We start from the raw sequence: 17310 nt of genomic DNA, 5'->3' as shown, positions 1-17310 counted from the left end.
TCAGTTTTGCTTAGTAAGATAGGAGGTGGACAGGGGTCTCTTACAAGACCCATCCATACCTCAATGTGCGTCGTTTCTTTTCAGGTAACTATGGAGGGATACAGAGTAGATCTGTATTCCCACACCGGGATTATGAGTACGGCGTGTACTGCCACCCCGTATCCTCATAGATCCCATTGGCAGGAACCTAGCCCCTAACACGGACTCAGGTTCAGGTGATCGTTCCTGGTCCTGACCTTCGTCTCCCATCACTCGCCCTCCAGAGCCTGTTGATCGAGTGAGACACCCTGCAGAAAAGATTTGGGACAGTAATCTTTTCGTCAGGTAACTGCTTCCTGTCACGGGGGGGAGCTGGAGGTAAGAGGCTGCAGCATTTTTATTGAGGAAAAAAGAAAAAGAGAATCTCTTTTCCTTGCATTTATGGAGGGGACCACTGTTACCCTGTGCTTACAGCTCGTGGCTCTAACTTATCTCAAGAGCCAGTACCTGCTTCCAAGCACTCCAGGAATGCAGATTGTGGCGCAGCCTCCAATCCTTCCTCCCGCGGCGGCATTATGCTCCTATGCTCCAGCGGCTCCCCTCCGGCTTCAGAGTCCAGCACGCGCGCGTCCGTCCCGACGCCATCTTGGTGCTCCAGGAAGTCCGAGGCAGCGGCAGGGCTGTTCACCTCTCTCTCCTCTGCCTTCGGGCGGCAGCTGCGGTGGGGACACAGGACGTGGGATGTGAGTTTCAGAATGAGTCAAACAGCTTAGACAGGGCATATTGGCTGGGGCCCCACCAGCAGAACTAGGGAAGTTCGCAAACAAAATCTCTCTGGTCGGGAAGTATATGGTATCAGCAGCCTTGGACGCCGCATCCTGCTCAGTCCAAGCATCCAGCAACATGGTAGGCATCCGGTGATCAGTCTGGCTAAAGGTCTGGCAGGCTGATTTGTTCTCAAAGAGATCCCTGACCAATCTGCCTTTTTAGGATTCCCGACTCTTTGGTCCAATGTTAGATCAAATCATTAAAGATGCAACTGGGGGCATAAGCTTCCTTCTCCCTCAGGCCAGGTCTCGTCGATAGGTTTTCAAACGAAAGGCCCAATCCTTTCGTCCCTTTCGCCGTGCCCCAGCGACAGACGCTTATGCTTAGAGCCCACAGAGGTCGCAGGCGCCTAAGGACAGGAAGGTGTCCTTTCGGGCCTCCCCTTCATGGTGCCCTCACAGTTCCCACAGCAGAACTACCAGGTCGGGGCCAGGCAGATCCTCTTCAGCCTGACGCGTGAAGGGATTACAGCTCCCTTCCCAGTCCCTCTCCCAAACTAGGGGGCCGCCTTCTCTTCTGCAGAGATGTCTGGCGGAGTTCAGTAAAGGATACCTGGGTAAGGGAGATGGTATCTACAGGATGCAAGATAGACTTCAACGCGCCTCCGCGAGACTGTTTTTTTCTATCCCAACCACCAAGAGACGCTGGCATGGCCCCAGGTTTTTTTGCGGCAATCAACTCTCTCCTCAGTGCAGGAGTAATCATGCCGGTTCCCGAGCAGGAGCGTTTTACAGGCTTTTACTCAAACCTGTTTGTGACACCAAAAAAGGATGGCTCGGTTTGTCCCATACTAGACCTCAAGAGGTTAAACAAATGGGTCCGCCTATGCCGCTTCAGGATGGAGTCGATCCGGTCGGTGATTGCCTATATGGAGGATCAGGAATTCCGATGCTCCATAGACATTCGGGGCACTTACCTGCACATCCCGTCCCCATTTTTCAGGGACATCAAAGATTTTTGCGCCTTGCAGTCCAGCAGCAGCATTTCCAGTTTGCAGCCCTAACATTTTGGCTGGCAACAGCCCCCAGAATTTTTACGAAGGTTATAGCAGCAATGGTAGCTATATTAAGAGTCAGAGGCATAGTATTAGCCCCAAATCTCGACGATATTCTCGTCAAAGCACCCTCCTTCGATGAGGCTCAGGAAAACCTGTCTGTTTTTCTAAACACGCTGTTCCGGTTTGGTTGGCTCATCAACAGGGAAAATCCCGCCTTACCGCCATCACAATGCCTAGAGTTCTTAAAGATGCTGATCGACACCCGCCGCTCGAAGGTCTTTCTTCCCGAAAGGAAGTGGATTACTATTCGGCAGGGAATTCGCTCTCTGCTAGAATCCCGACTCCATGAGGGTCCATGAGGGTCCTGGGGAGGATGGTGGCAGCCTCAGAGGCGATACACTTTGCCCTGTTCCGTTCCAGAATACTTCAGAGAGACATCCTCCTTCAGTGGAACAAGTCCATCTCCTCACTGGATCGCCCCTTCCTCCCTTCCAGTCAGACCAGGCAATCCCTCAAGTGGTGGCTGACCCCCTTCCCCCCCCTTGTTTATCTGGGATGGTTCTTTCCCCCTGTGCACTGGCAGGTGATAACTACGGATGCCAGCCTCCTGGGCTGGGGTGCGGTATTCTGTCACCTGACGGTCCAGGGGCAATGGTCGAGACAATAATCCTCACTGTCGACCAACATTCTAGAACTGAGGGCAGTCTTTCTAGCACTCCTACATTGGGAAGGATGCCTCAAGGATCAGCCAGTCCGGATTCAGATCGACAATGCCACAGCAGTGGCATACATCAATCACCAGGGGGAACCAGGAGTCCCCGGGCATCGGCCGAGGTATCCAGAATCTTCAGCTGGGCAGAAGCCGCGATTCCTGCAATATCGGCAGTTTACATCCCCGGCACAGACAACACGGCCGCCGACTTCCTCAGTCGGGAGGGGCTCGCAGCAGGAGAATAGTCCTTACATCAGGACGTGTTTCCATCAAATCTGCCGGCTATGGGGGACTCCGGATGTGGAGCTTTTGGCGTCTCGACAGAACAGAAGGGTCCAACAGTTTGTCTCCAGGTGCCGCGATCCTCTGGCAATAGGGGTCAACGAACTGGTTATTCCCTGGTCACAGTTCAGACTCCCTTACCAGCTCCCTCCCTTCCTCTACTGCCCAGGTTGCTAAAGAAGATCAAGGCGGAAGGGGTGTCGGTCATATTGATCACCCCTAAAAAAGTGGATTAAAAACACACATGTGACATGCACAATGTGAACAAGTCTGTTGGACCATGTTCACACCACCCTGACTGAAACACAAACAAAAAGCACAGAATGACAAATGTGCAAAAATACCTTGCAATAAGACATATAACAGTGATCAGCAAGTGCTGATAAAAGGTAACAACAAATACAGGGTATTTAGTCGATACTTTTTTTGCAAAAAAATGTATGCCAAGCTGCTTCACCAACGTCAAGGTAACCCGTATTGAAGCAGTCCCTATCTAATGTATTTAAAACCTGAACATATGAACAATGTCTAAATGAGCAGGATTAAGACAGGCGCTTTCTGGTATGGGCACGTGGTGCAAGACAGCTCCTTATGTGCATGTCACACAAGAGAGGGGTGGGGTCTCTCAAATCATGCATAAGCATGAAAAAAACTGGATTAAAAACACACATGTGACATGCACAATGTGAACAAGTCTGTTGGACCATGTTCACACCACCCTGACTGAAACACAAACAAAAAGCACAGAATGACAAATGTGCAAAAATACCTTGCAATAAGACATATAACAGTAATCAGCAAGTGCTGATAAAAGGTAACAACAAATACAGGGTATTTAGTCGATACTTTTTTTGCAAAAAAATGTATGCCAAGCTGCTTCACCAACGTCAAGGTAACCCGTATTGAAGCAGTCCCTATCTAATGTATTTAAAACCTGAACATATGAACAATGTCTAAATGAGCAGGATTAAGACAGGCGCTTTCTGGTATGGGCATGTGGTGCAAGACAGCTCCTTATGTGCATGTCACACAAGATAGGGGTGGGGTCTCTCAAATCATGCATAAGCATGAAAAAAACTGGATTAAAAAACGGGTTACCTTGACGTTGGTGAAGCAGCTTGGCATACATTTTTTTGCAAAAAAACGTATCGCCTAAATACCCTGTATTTGTTGTTACCTTTTATCAGCACTTGCTGATTACTGTTATATGTCTTATTGCAAGGTATTTTTGCACATTTGTCATTCTGTGCTTTTTGTTTGTGTTTCAGTCAGGGTGGTGTGAACATGGTCCAACAGACTTGTTCACATTGTGCATGTCACATGTGTGTTTTTAATCCAGTTTTTTTCATGCTTATGCATGATTTGAGAGACCCCACCCCTCTCTTGTGTGACATGCACATAAGGAGCTGTCTTGCACCACGTGCCCATACCAGAAAGTGCCTGTCTTAATCCTGCTCATTTAGACAGTTCATATGTTCAGGTTTTAAATACATTAGATAGGGACTGCTTCAATACGGGTTACCTTGACGTTGGTGAAGCAGCTTGGCATACATTTTTTTGCAAAAAAACGTATCGACTAAATACTTGTTGTTACCTTTTATCAGCACTTGCTGATTACTGTTATATGTCTTATTGCAAGGTGTTTTTGCACATTTGTCATTCTGTGCTTTTTGTTTGTGTTATATTGATCACCCCGTACTGGCCCAGGAGAGCCTGGTTCGCAGAAATTACCAATCTTCTCACAAGCACCCCATGGGGGACTCCCCGACAGACCTTCTGGTTCAGGGGCCGTTTTACCACCCGAATTCTCGGTTGCTCAATTTGACGGCTTGGCCATTTAAACCCCAATACTAAGAGCAGTGGGATTTTTGGACCAAGTCATTAATACAATGATCCAGGCTAGGAAGCCATCTTCTTCCAGGGTCTATTATCGAGACTAGAAGGCTTATTTATGGCTGGTGTGAGTCTAATCACACGTAGACCCTGGTCCCTACCATCTGTCTTAGCCTTCCTGCAGGCAGGACTGGATGCCGGTCTTGCCCTAAGTTCCTTGAAAGGCCAAGTATCTGCTCTCTCTATTCTTTTCCAAAGGAATTTGGCCTCTTGCCTGCAGTTAAGACCTTTCTTCAAAGGGTGGCACATGCAGCTCCTCCTTACAGATCCCTAGTGGATCCATGGGATCTTAACCGGGTCTTGGAAGCCTTGTCAGATTCACCCTTGGAGCCCCTCCGGGAAGCTCCCATATCCTTTGTGTCCTGGAAGGTGGTATTTCTCGTAGCCATCACCTCTATTAGGCGGATTTCAGAGTTGGCGGCCCTGTCCTGTCACCCTCCATTTTTGATTAGGCACCAAGACAAGGTTGTTTTGCGGCCTGCCTCCTTCCATCCTTCTCAAGGTGGTATCTGCCTTCCACCTGAACGAGGATATAATCTTTCTGTCACTTTGTCCTGCCCCAACTCATCCTCTGAAGCGCTCTTTCAATAAGCTGGACCTGGTTAGGGCGATAAGGGTATACCTGGCTAGGACTGCTCCTTTCAGGGAAACAGACTCGCTCTTTGTCAATCCTAATGGGGTGAGAAGAGGCCTGCTGGCCACTAAGGCGACAATCGCCCGCTGGATCAGAATGGCAATTCTGGAAGCCTACCGGGTGAAGAACAGGGTGTCCCCTGCTGGGGTCAAGGCTCACTCAACCAGGGTGGTGGGCGCCTCCTGGGCGGCACACCATAGGGCATCAGCCATGCAATTATGCAAGGCAGCCACCTGGTAGTCCGTTCATTCCTTTTCAAGATTCTATAAGGTCTATACCTATACTTCAGCAGACGCCAGCCTAGGCAGAAGAATTTTTTAGGCGGCAGTGGTGAGTTCTCCGACCTGAAGGATGTTTCTGTCTTCTCCTTCCCCAGGGACTGCTTTCGGACGTCCCACAGTTTCTGTGTCCCCCCAATGAGAAGAAAGAGAAAACAAGATTTTGGTTGCTTACTGTAAAATCTGTTTCTCAGAGTCTTCATTGGGGGACACAGCTCCCTCCCATGATTGTTACTTACAATGATTATATGTTTGTCACACATGACAATGTCTCCTACTGCTTTGTCACTAACTGATTGTCCTACAGCCTGTCGGAGGGGTGTATACTGCGGAGACAGAGTTAACATTTTTTTCATGGCATAGTGTCAACCTCCTAGAGGCAGCAGCACACACCCACGGTTTCTGTGTCCCCCAATGAAGACTCTGAGAAACAGATTTTATGGTAAGCAACCAAAATCCTGTTTTTACCTTCTCCCCATTGAAAACACATACAAGCATCACCGAGCTGAGCAAGCATGTAAGTGTTTGAGCGGGTTGTGAGCTGTCAGAGAAACATTTAGTGAACAGCTATGTAAAGTGTATGGGCATCTTAAAGGGGTGGTCCCACAGGCAAAATTTATCACTGATCCACAGAATATAGTCCCAAAGTTCTGTGCAAATTGAACAGTGCTCCATTCACCTCTGCGGTTCTATAGCAGTAATAGTGCGCATGTGTGACCACCGCTCTCATCCCTCTGTGTATAGGAGAGGTGTAGTGGGCATGTGTGACGGGTGTGGGTATATATGACGATTGCTCTCTTCCCTCTGCTCCATGGTAGTGTGTATGTTCAACCACCGCTCTCTTCATTCTCCCCTATGGTAGTGCACATGTGTGGCCCTCGCTCCATTCCCTCTGCTCCATGATGGGGCGTATGTGCGACCACCGCTCTCTTCCCTCTGCTCCAGGGTAGTGTGCATGTGTGACCACCGCTCCATTCTCTCTGCTCCATAGTAATGCGCATGTATGACCACCAGTCCATTCCCTTTGCTCCAGGGTAGGGCGTATGTGTGACCACCGCTCCATTCCCTCTGCTCCAGGGTAGTGCGTATGTGTGACCACTGCTCCATTCCCTCTGCTCCAGGGTAGTGCGCATGTGCGACCACCACTCCAGTCCCTCTACTCTAGGGTAGTACGATTGTGCGTCCACCTCTCCTTTCCCTCTGCTCCATGATAGTGCGTATGTTCGTGCACCACTCCATTCCCTCCATTGACCACCAGTCCCATAGACAATGAATGGTGCAGGGGTCTTGCGTACACACTGCTGCTTCACTCAAACTGTGAACACTGGACCACTGCTCTTGTGTTTTGAGGGATCCCATGGTCAGACCACTACCATGCATGCATTTAGAAAAAGAAAAATGTTGTGAAGAAGAAACGGATAGTGGTGGTCATGGGGGATTCCCTGTTGAGAGGAACAGAGGCCGCTATCTGCAGACCGGATATAACTTCAAGAGAAATGTGCTGTCTTCCAGGTGCAAAAATTAAAGATGTGTCTGACAGGATATCAGGACTCTTCAGACCTACAGATGACTACCCATTCCTGCTACTACATGTGGGGACAAATGACACCGCAAGAAACGACCTGGAAACCATCTGCAGAGACTTTGAAGACTTAGGCAAGAAAGTGAAAGAACTGGGAGCGCAGGTGGTCTTCTCTTCCATCCTCCCAGTGGATGGCCATGGAACAAGGAGGTGGAATAAGATTCTGCAGGTGAACAACTGGCTACATCGATGGTGCCGTCAGCAACGATTTGGATTTCTGGATCACGGAGTGAACTACTTATACGATGGACTACTTGCTAGAGATGGGGTGCACCTTACGAAGACTGGAAAGCATGTATTTGGAAGTCGCCTTGCTACACTTGTAAGGAGATCTTTAAACTAGAACAACATGGGAAGGGAAGCAAAAGACCAGAAAAAGCCATACACCTGACAAATGCTATTGAGAACTCTGCTATTAGAAGTGGAAAGGAAGAACAAAGACAAAAGAATCTAATTAATAAAAATATTGGAGAAAGAGAAACCAATCACAAACTAAAATGTTTCTATACTAATGCACAAAGCATGAGCAACAAACAAGGAGAATTGGAACTACTAACACAGGAAAAGAAATATGATGTCATTGGAATCACTGAAACTTGGTGGGACAATACACATGATTGGAATACAAGACTAGAAGGATACAACTTATTTGCAAGAAACAGACTTGATAAACGAGGAGGGGGTGTCGCATTGTATGTTAGAAATGCGTATATCTGCACAGAGATTGAAGCTTCAGAGACTGGGAGTTCTGTGGAAACTGTTTGGGTAAGAATACAAGGACAGAACAATGGAAAGGACACCATTGTAGGCATTTACTACAGGCCGCCTGTGCAAGCTGAAGATATGGATGAACTCTTTATGCATCAAATGGCCGAGTTCTCCAAAAAATATGACATAGTTGTCATGGGAGATTTCAACTATCCAGACATTTGTTGGGAATCTCTCTCAGGCAAAACTAACAGGTCAAGGAAATTCTTATCCTCTCTTGCTGACAACTTTATCTTCCAAAAGGTAAGGGAGAAAACAAGGGGAACTGCGACCTTGGATCTAATCCTTATAAACAGGGAGGAATTGGTTGAGGAGGTAAAAGTGGCTGGGACCCTAGGAGGTAGCGACCATGCTATTTTAGAATTTTGGATAACTAGAGGCGGAAGACCTGTGAAGACTCAGACGTCAAGGTTAGATTTCAGAAAGGCAGATTTTAAGGGATTCAGAAAGAGAATTGGAGGGATCCAATGGCTGGATATCCTTAAAGACAAAATGTCCAGGAAGGATGGGAAATCTTGAAAAATTAAATTCTCAAAGCACAGTTGTTAACAATTCCGAAAAGAGGGAAGAATAGGAAGCATTTAAGGAAACCAGGATGGATGAACACAGAACTTAAGCACATGCTAAAAAGGAAGAAAAAAATGTTTATAAAATGGAAAGAGGGAGGCATATCTAAAGAAGAATATAATGCTGTCTGCAGAACCTGCAGGGCACAAATCAGATTATCTAAAGCTGAAAATGAATTGAGGCTTGCAAGAGATGTCAAAAGCAATAATAAAGGATTTTGGGGATATGTCAAAAGTAAAAGAAAAGTCAAAGATGCTATAGGATTTTTACAGGATGAAAATGATGAAATGGTAAGACAGGATGTTGAGAAGGCTGAACTTTTAAATTCCTATTTTGCATCTGTTTTCTCTCAGAAAGGAAATGTAACATCAACTGTTATTCACTGTCCTATTAAGGGAATAGAAGAATCCAGGATATCTATAAACAGAAAGATAGTGAGGAAACACTTAGCTAACCTAAATGAATTCAAGTCTCCAGGTCCAGATGAATTACACCCCAGAGTACTGAAGGAGATAGCAGAAGAAATTTTTGAACCCCTCTCCATAATCTTTGAAAATTCTTGGAGAACAGGAGAAGTGCCAGAAGACTGGAGAAGAGCAAATGTTGTTCCTATCTTCAAAAAGGGGAAGAAGGTGGACCCAGGCAACTATAGGCCGGTGAGTCTGACTTCTATACCAGGAAAGATCTTTGAACAAATTATTAAACAACATGTATGTCAATACCTGGATAAGAATGAAGTGATTAAACAGAGTCAGCATGGGTTTGTAACTAATAAGTCATGTCAGACTAACTTAATTTCCTTCTATGACGGTATCACTGATTGGTTGGATCAAGGAAATGCTGTAGATATAGTATATCTTGACTTCAGCAAAGCATTTGACAAAGTCTCTCATACAATCCTTATTGAAAAAATGACTAAGTATGGAATGGACAAGGCAACTGTTAGGTGGATTCATAACTGGCTTAGTGATCGGACCCAAAGAGTGGTCGTAAATGGCTGCACATCCAGTTGGAAGAATGTCTCAAGTGGGGTACCACAGGGCTCTGTCCTGGGCCCTGTATTGTTCAACATCTTTATCAACGATTTAGATGAAGGAATTGAGGGTAAACTGATTAAATTTGCTGATGACACAAAGCTAGGAGGGATAGCTAATACTAGAGAGGAGAGAGAGAGGATTCAAAAAGATTTAAATAAACTGGAGAAGTGGGCAGCAACTAACAGAATGGTTTTTAACAGGGAGAAATGCAAAGTACTACATCTGGGCAATAAAAATGAAAAAAGCATATACAGAATGGGAGGAATAGGGCTAAGTGACAGCACATGTGAAAAAGACTTGGGTATACTAATAGATCACAGACTGAATATGAGTCAACAGTGTGATGCAGCAGCAAAAAAGGCAAATGCAATTCTAGGATGTATTAACAGAAGCATACAGTCTAGATCACGTGAAGTCATTATTTCCCTCTACTCCTCTTTGGTCAGACCTCATCTGGAATATTGTGTCCAGTTTTGGGTGCCACATTTTAAAAAAGACATCAACAAACTGGAGCAAGTTCAGAAAAGAGCGACCAGAATGGTGACCGGTCTGCAAACCCTGTCTTATGAGGAAAGGTTGCACGATTTGGGAATGTTTAGTTTGCAAAAGAGAAGACTGAGAGGAGACTTAATAGCTGTCTACAAATATCTAAAGGGCTGTCACATTGTAGAAGGATCAACTTTATTCTCATTTGCACAAGGAAAGACTAGAAGCAATGGGATGAAACTGAATGGGAGGAGACACAGATTAGATATTAGAAAAAAGTTTTTGACAGTTAGAGTGATCAATGTGTGGAACAGGCTACCATGAGAAGTGGTGAGTTCTCCTTCAATGGAAGTCTTCAAACAGAGGCTGGACAGACATCTGACTGGGATGATTTAGCGAATCCTGCTTTGAGCAGGGGGTTGGACCAGATGGCCCAGGAGGTCCCTTCCAACTCTATGATTCTATTATTCTATGATTTATCCCACATCCTGTGGAAAGGGTTACCTCTTTCCATTCAACAGCTTTCTTTTCTGTTGTGCATCTATAACTCTGCTTGTCGACAGTGAATGGAAGCCATATCTGTCTTACCAGCTATTTCCCGATCAGTAATGATGTGCCTCCTGACGGGTAATGCCACCATAGGTATTATATGTTGACCAGGACAGGCGGCCGCTATCTGTGATATCCCCTGCTTCCTCCAGCTACGAGGGTCCCTCACATGGTAGAAAAGCGTCTCCCTCTGCTCATTTCCATCTTTACGGCTTGGCCCCATTATCCTTGTCTGCGAGGCAGATTTTATCCAATAAACTAATTAGAGCCGGCTACAATCCTCGATGCCCATTGTTTATTCTGCCAAATAACTTCTACTTATCATCCTTTATGTGCTGGCGCTGTTCAGGCACAGATGGTGCCAGCTGCCGAGCCATGACTCTCCCTGATCTGGCGACTGTGAGAATCATGTGGGAATAGTGGATGAGGGCAGGTATATCTCGCCCAGATTCCTCTCCTATGTGGCCTAGTCTGGTCAGTATCGCACCTGCTTACTAATGGATAATGGGAGGTGGATATATAAGTATGCCAGGTGGTTGTGTGAATGTCTCAGCCTGGGAACACAGAGAGCCTGTCTGTGTGAGAGACACACGTGAGTGAAAGCAGTGCCCACTGCAACTGTGGTTTGGCTGGACGGGAGAAGCCCGCCAGTTGGTAGTTAGGTTGTCCATTGTTTAGTTAGTGCCGGACAGGCAAGGATTTGTTTTATGTTTTATTTCCTTTTGCATTGCTTTCACCGTTAATAAACCTGACCCAGGGTCAGTTATACACGAATCCCCGCTCTGCGCCTGAGTTTCATGCTGACTGCACGTGACCTTTGACCCCAGCAAAGGCGATCCCGGAGTGTTTTATCACACGACACAGTGCCAGCGCCAAAAAGCTACACTGAAAAAATAGAAAGTGTAAAAGAGAGCAAAACGTAAAACTTCTTGTAAAGTTAGTCAGGACCCTAGGCATGACATCAGTGGAAATGCACTAATTTTCAGGAAACCCCCAGTCATCATTCTGCTGGATTGTTTTTAGCTCTGAGTTTGCATTTCTCTGACATCTGCTGCTGATTCAGGAATTTTATTTTTTACACATTTATTATGTCATATTGCCAATAGGGAATCAGGTGTGGCCTTGTATGCAATTAAGTACTACTAAATCTGTTATAAGTATGTAATAGTAGAGATGTCACCCCATGTGGGTGGGAGAGAGCCTCCGGTACTCATTGGTTTCCACCACTTTTCTTCCTGTGACTTTGAATCTTCATTATAGCACGGTTATCACAGCGATGTCTTGTAACGAACCGTCCTGTCGTGTATACTGCACAGATTCGCCCTGTAAGTAAAAATACCTTTTATTATACTACTCACCCACGGGGTGGTCCTGTCCGATGGGCATCTCTGGTCTTGATCCGACACCTCCACTCTTCTTGCAATGTCGTCCTCCTTCTCTGCTTCTGGTGGATGACGCGTCCTACGTCATCCACACTGTGTCCCCGTTCGCTCACCTGCGCAGGCACATTTCTCTTTTCTCTGCCCTGCTGAGGGAAGAGCAAAGTACTGTTCTGTGCTTGTGTAGGGAAAGGCCGAAGAGCAGCGGCGCATGCGCATTACAGTATTTTGCTCTTCCCTCAGAAAAAAGTAATAAAAAACAAATCTGAACTGAGAAAAGTAAGTTAATGTGTATGCACAATGTAAGTGCATATTAACACATGACCATTAACCAGAGAAAACAAAAAGCAAAAAACACAAATATCTTGAACTAAAAGTAAAAAATATACTGCAAATAATGCATAAAGGTAATAATAATAATAAGGGTATTTAGTAAACATAATTTTGATCAAAATAATGTACAAGCCATCCCGCCACGTCACGGCAACCCTTGTGGGACAGTCCCTACTCTAGTATTTAAAACCTTTTCACTTGCCAAGTGGCGTGAATGTGAACAAGGGTCGAGCGGCTGAACCACTTGTAACAGCTATCCAGTCTGGCCTAAGCTGTTACAAGTGGTTCAGCCGCTCGACCCTTGTTCACATTCACGCCACTTGGCAAGTGATAAGGTTTTAAATACTAGAGTAGGGACTGTCCCACAAGGGTTGCCGTGACGTGGCGGGATGGCTTGTACATTATTTTGATCAAAATTATGTTTACTAAATACCCTTATTATTATTATTATTATTACCTTTATGCATTATTTGCAGTATATTTTTTACTTTTAGTTCAAGATATTTGTGTTTTTTGCTTTTTGTTTCCTCAGAAAAAAGTGTGTCTGCGCAGGAGAGGAATGCGCCTGCGCAGGAGCGCAAAGGGCAGCGCTGTGTGAATGACATAGGATGCCTCATCCACATGAAGTACAGAAGGAAGACGGCATCACAAGAATAGAGGATGCACCCATTGGACAAGAAAGCCCTGTAGGTGAATATTTTAAAAAGCTCTTTTTTTTCCGTCAGAGTGAATTGGGGTCATGTGTACAGCAATTTAGAATGCTGTCACATGGGGCTGAAAGGTGGAGGCTGTAGGTTAGATGTGGAAAACATGGTGACAGGTTCCCTTTAAATGCTCATTGGCATTTCATCAATTTTTGCATACATCAGTAGCCAACATAAGAAGATTTGTACATCATATATCTTTATCAGAAATGCCTGCTTCTTTCTCCTCTTGTGAGACATTTGTAACATCTCCATCCGAACTCATCATTTGCTGTAAAAATCTGTCTTTGTCAAAACTGCCAGCACACTGAGGGTTCAGTTTACAGCTGCCTGTTGATGTCTAAGGAGAGGTAAGGGTAGAGCAGAGTGAAACAGACATTTTGTTCGGCTGCTTTTTAGTAAGTGTTGTATATCACTCTAGAGCTGGATTCACATCTACACTGCTTAGTACTGCTGTATATTGTCCTACATCATGCTCTTGTTCCTGAAAATGTATTACATAGAGACAGGAGAGCAGGAATCCCTCATCTGTGTATGGGAGACATCATAGCAACTAGTCTGCATCCACCAGCTCAGAGACAACTGAAAATCAGATAGCAGAGGGGGAAACTGGTGAAAATGCAGGATACAAGTCATATAATGTCCAGAAATGGTGTTATTCTCTATGTACACACAGCTGGTTCTGAGCAGTCACCTGAAATAACAGGTTCACTAGTTAGAGGATTTGGGGGGTCTGTATCTAAAAATTGGATCTTTTTGATCGCTGTAAAGAGATATCAGGACATTTGTCAGTAGCACTTGACTCTTCGGTATCTCTCACACTTCATGGGAGGAAATTATGCAAAATCATCTCCCACTTGTGCATTCATTTTTTTTTTATTTAAATAAATTTATTAACAAATTTTAACTATGTACAAAAAGGACACATTCATTTTTAAAGGGGTATTCCTCGATCTTCATCTTCTGTTCCCTCAGCCGGCAGAACTACAAACTGTGATTCTAAAGTCCGTGGAATATCGTAACCCACTGCCAGATTGTGAACATGCACTTTTTATACCGCACTCTTTTTGCAATTTGTTCTTTTCTCGTTATCGATATCATAAAAGCTCTTTTTGGGCAGGGGGGGTGTCCCTCTGTTTCTATCTGTGTGAGGACAGATTAGTCATTTACTGGCGCCTGGTCTGGAATGAACTTCAGATTGATTTACTAGTCGGCCGCATATAGCAGCGGTTACCTGGTGCAGAGTGTGCGCTCGCTGCTTATCAGACACGTCCTTATTGACTCATTTATCATCACCGCCACAAGACGTTCCATTAAGTAGGACCATTCAGCAAATTATACCCCCGAGTCGGTCCCAGCTTCACTTCTTGGCAACATTTTGCATTTTTACAGTCAAGAAAAGAAAATTCCTTAACAAAAAAAAGTTTGCTTCTTCTCAGTGTAACTTCAAATTTTTCTAGATGCAAATACACTGTGTTCCAAATTATTATGCAAATGATATTTTTCTATGATTTTCCTAAATAGTCGGTACAAATGACAGTCAGTCTAATAAAAGTCATCACCCGTTAGAGTATACATCAAATTTTATTGAAGAAACCTCCCAATGATAACAGTATAATCTCCAAAATGAATAAAAGCTCAAATTGCACTGTTCCAAATTATTAGGCACAGTAGAATTTCTAAACATTTGATCTGTTTTAAAGAACTGAAAATGTTCATTTGTGGAATTTGCAGCATTAGGAGGTCACATTCACTGAACAAAAAAGCTATTTAACGCCAAAACATACTAACAGGCCAAGTTACATGCTATCATAGGAACCCTTCTGTGACATCACCTTCACAATTCTTGCATCCATTGAACTTGGGAGTTTTTGGAGAGTTTCTGCTTGTATTTCTTTGCATGAAGTCGGAATAGCCTCCCAGAGTTGCTGTTTTGATGTGAACTGCCTCCCACCCTCATAGATCTTTTGCTTGATGATACTCCAAAGGTTCTCTACAGGGTTGAGGTCAGGGGAAGATGGTGGCCACACCATGAGTTTATCTCCTTTTATGCCTATAGCAGTCAATGACTCAGAGGTATTCTTTGCAGCATGAGATGGTGCATTGTCATGCATGAAGAGGATTTTGCTCCTGAAGGCACATTTCTGCTTTTTATACCATGGAAGACAGCTGTCAGTCAGAAACTCTATATACAGTACTTTGCAGAGGTCATTTTCACACCTTCAGGAACCTTAAAGAGCCCTACCAGCTGTTTCCCCATGATTCCGGCCCAAAACATGACTCCTCCTCCTCCTTGCTGAAGTCGCAGCCTTGTTGGGACATAGTGGCAATCCACCAACCATCCACTACTCCATCCATCTGGACCATCCAGGGTTGCTCGACACTCATCAGTAAACAAGACTGTATGAAAAATAGTCTTTATGTATGTCTGGACCCACTGCTGCAATTTCTGCTTGTGAACACTTTTTAGGGGTGGCCGAATAGTAGGTTTATGCACCACAGCAAGCCTTTGAAGGATCCTACACCATGAGGTTCGAGGGAGTCCAGAGGCACCAGCAGCTTTAAATATCTGTTTGCTGGTTTGTAATGGCTTTTTAGCAGCTGCTCTCTTAATCCGATGAACTTGCCTGGCAGAAACCTTCCTCATTCTGCCTTTATCAGCACAAACATGTCTGTGCTCAGAATCAACCACAAATCTTTTAACAGTACGATGGTCACGTTTAAATTTTTGGGAAATATCTAATGTTTTCATCTCTTGACCAAGGCATTGCACTATTTGATGCTTTTCAGCAGCAGAGAGGTCCTTTTTCTTTCCTAAATTCCTTGAAACCTGTGCCCTGCTTAATAATGTGGAACATCATTCTTAAGTAGTTTTCCTTTAATTGGGCTCACCTGGTAAACTAATTATCACAGGAATTTGAGATTGATTTCAGTGATCCAAAGAGCCCTGATACACAATACCATCTATGAGTTTATTGGAAAAACAAAAAATTACATCTTTATGACACTTAACTCCAATTTGCATAATAATTTGGAACGCAGTGTAATAATAACAAATCAGACCCTTATAGAAACTAAGGATCAGAGTTCACTGTGTAAAGGCCCGACACCATCCCAGTGCTGGGTTTATAGCGATGTATCAGGATTTCCCTACAGTGTGCCAAACCCAACAGCTGTGTCAGCGGCATGATATCAGAAGAGTGTGTACAATCATTGGATATTTTTCTATTCAGTGACTGCATGCAGAGGTATGGCTGACGATCAGAAAGGAAATGTGTACACATATTCTCATTCTTCAGGATGGTAAGAAACTTGGCCAAGACTATTATAAAGTAACCAGTCATCACCACCGATCCTGCACCGCCAATCCAGTCATCGTCACTGATCCAGCACAGCCAATGCAGTCATACCCACTGATCTAGCACTGCCAATCCAGTCATCCTCACCTATCCATAACCACCAATCCAGTCATCCCCACCGATCCATAACCACCAATCCAGTCATCCCCACCGATCCAGCACCGCCAATCCAGTCATACCCACTGATCTAGCGCTGCCAGTCCAGTCATCCTCACCTATCCATAACCACCAATCCAGTCATCCCCACCGATCCAGCACCGCCAATCCAGTCATTCCCACCGATCCAGCACTGCCAATCCAGTCATCCTCACCTATCCATAACCGCCAATCCAGTCATCCTCACCTATCCATAACCACCAATCCAGTTATCCCCACCGATCCAGCACCGCTAATCCAGTCATTTTCACCGATCCAGCACTGCCAATCCAGTCATCCTCACCTATCCATAACCGCCAATCCAGTCATCCTCACCTATCCATAACCACCAATCCAGTCATCCCCACCGATCCAGCACCGCCAATCCAGTCATTCCACCGATCCAGCACCGCCAATCCAGTCATCCTCACGAATCTAACACCGCCAATCCAATCATCCCCACCGATCCAGCAGCGCCAGTCCAGTCCTCTCCATGAATCCAGCACCGCCAATCCAGTCATCTCCACTGATCTTCCAGTGGTGACCTAAGCAGCCAATCACTGGCCTCATCGGCTGGTGAATGATGTATTGCGCATGATCAGTGCAGAACCGGTGAGGACAGCTTGGATTGAAGTTCAAGTAATCCTTTTTTTCTTCACATTTACTATTCTTGGCCAAGATTTTTAAACATTATTCCAGGTGCGTATCTAGAAAGTGTTACAAAACTTATGGACTGATAAATGTTTTACCACATAAATATGACATTTCTCATATATCCAAAAATCTATTGTCCATTCCCGCATCTTGG

The 17310-nt window shown here is 45.0% G+C and overlaps 1 protein-coding gene across 2 annotated transcripts in view; it reads left to right on the top strand.

Moving 5' to 3' along the window:
* The window catches only part of DSCAM (DS cell adhesion molecule), a 609674-nt gene that overhangs the window by 511254 nt on the left and 81110 nt on the right, over positions 1-17310 (top strand). The window lies entirely within an intron of this gene.

Source organism: Dendrobates tinctorius, unplaced genomic scaffold, assembly GCF_039654945.1.
Source record: "Dendrobates tinctorius isolate UK_male_01 unplaced genomic scaffold, ASM3965494v1 ptg000084l, whole genome shotgun sequence".
NCBI classification, from domain to species: Eukaryota; Metazoa; Chordata; class Amphibia; order Anura; family Dendrobatidae; genus Dendrobates; species Dendrobates tinctorius.
Note: the sequence above shows the minus strand (reverse complement) of the source record. Positions and strands in the feature narration are given on the sequence as shown.